This window comes from Arachis hypogaea, chromosome 9, assembly GCF_003086295.3.
Source record: "Arachis hypogaea cultivar Tifrunner chromosome 9, arahy.Tifrunner.gnm2.J5K5, whole genome shotgun sequence".
NCBI classification, from domain to species: domain Eukaryota; kingdom Viridiplantae; phylum Streptophyta; class Magnoliopsida; order Fabales; family Fabaceae; genus Arachis; species Arachis hypogaea.
In genome coordinates, this window is record NC_092044.1 from 102,832,116 (window position 1) to 102,834,407 (window position 2,292).

Below are 2,292 nucleotides of genomic sequence, written 5' to 3' on the forward strand. Positions count from 1 at the left end.
TAGTTATTTAGCAAAGTTATTTTTCATAAATATGATGTAGTAGTTAGAAGTAATTGATTTTACAAAATTTAAAAAATAAAAAATTTAATTATATTAAAATCAAGTACTCTAATTTTTGTCTAGAAAATTATAAAATTTCTAAAATTAAAATTGAACTCTTCAATTTTATTTTTTATAAAAAATAAAAAATATATTTAAAAATATTTTTTATATCAAAATTAGACCTTTTAATTTTATTTTTTATAAAATTCATAATATTGAAAATAATAGACCCACCGATTTGTTGAATGTCGAATTTTAAAAAATTGCAAACCATATCTTTTGATTTTGATTTTTTTTAAACTATCCTCATATTTTGAAAAAAATAAAAATAATAATATACTAAAAAAATCAGATTATAGCTATATGAATTTTTTTCCATGTTGAAGTATCAAATATGTATGTAAAGTATAAAAATTAATTTGTGAGAAATATATTATCTTATAATTTTTTTATTTTTTTTTAATAAATAAAAAGTAGGGATAAGTATTGATTTGGTCCCTAATGTTTAGGGTCGTAATTAAATTTATCCTTATCATTATTTTGGATTTAAAATCATCCACAACGTTGTATTTGGTATTAAAATCGTCATTTTGGACGATTTAACCCTTAGGTATATCACAAAATAGAGAGAGAAACAAGGTTCTTCTTCGTTCTTCACTTCTTCTCACTCACATTCAGAGAAGAGAGAAGCAGAAAGTCAGAGCAGAGACTCAGAGAGAGAGAGAGAGAGGAGAGAAGAAAGTCTCGCCATCGCCGTTGTGGTCGCCGACGCCCTCCCCTTTGACCTCACCTCGCCACGCCTCGCCTTCCCCTTCGCCCATGCTTCACCGCGCATCGCCCTCGCTTCGCCTCGCCTTGCCTCATCGCACCTGGCCCTTACCCTCGTCGTCGTCGGAGAGGTGGTGGTGGTGGTCATCGTGTTCCTCGCGTTTCCAGCATTACCGCCGTGCCTCCCTTCCCCTTCCTTTCCTACTCTTCGCTATCTAGATTCACTGTCACCACCACCACGCAATTCTACAATCACAACAATCACAGGTAAATTAAGATTCAAGTTCCTAATTCCTATTCTTATTCATCACAATCCCTAATTTTCAAATTTATCACAATCCCTAATTTTCAAATTCATCACAAACCTTGCAGTAGTTTCCGTCGAGGCTGAAGGAGGTCGTCGCCGAGCTGCTCCCCTCCCTACGTCGCTGCTGCTACTGCAACCACCTTTTCTCTAATCTTTGTTTTTATTTTTTTATGTTCTTGTTTCCGGATTCTTGTTGCTTTTTTCATTTTCTGTTTTTTATTTTTTTTAAAATTTGAATTTGTTGTTGTTGGTGTTGTTGGATTTAAAGAATAATTTTTGTTCTTGTTTTTATTCTGTTGTTGTTTCTGGATTGCTTATAGATGCTGTTATTTTTTTCACTCTTTTTGTTTTTTTTTTTTAAATCTGAATCTGTTATTGTTGTTGTTGTTGGATTTGAGAATTTGATATTGTTCATCACAATCTCTAATTTCTTAATTTTTGTTCTTGTTTTTGTTCATCACAATCTTGAGTTTTGTTAATTATATTTAAGAATTTGTAATTTTAAATTTTGTTAATGGAAGAAGAAGGATTTGTAGTTTGAATTTTGTTAATAGAATAAGAAGAAGAAGAAGGATTTGTAGTTTGAATTTGTTAATAGAAGAAGAACGGGTGAAAAATTGGCCATTTTGTCATTTAGAAAAAAATTTTATTAAAAAGGACAATTTTAATACCGTTTTAAAACGTTGGGGACGATTTTAAATCCAAAATAACGTTGGGGACGAATTTAATTTCGACCCTAAACGTTAGGGACGATCAAAACAATATTTACCCCTAAAAAATATGATTTAGCTAAGAAAATATTCACATAAGGTAAATTTATTAGTTTAAAAAATAAAAAATTAAAATTTTAATATATTTATTAGATATTTCTGAAATAAAAATTAAAAAATTTTATTAATAACCATCTTAATTTATATCTAAAGAGTAAAGATATAACATAGTTAAGTCCTAAAAAATAAAAGTAAAAATTTATATATAATTATTTTTATATAAAATTAATATTTAATAACCGTCAAATAATTTAATAAAGTTAATTGAATTATCATATAACGATTTTTAGCTATTAATTTTTTGTAAACACAATTGTACACTTTTTTTTTAATTTTGATATGGAGATAAACATGGTATATAACTGCGTTATTGGGATCTAACGTGTTTCACAGAAGTATGGTGGA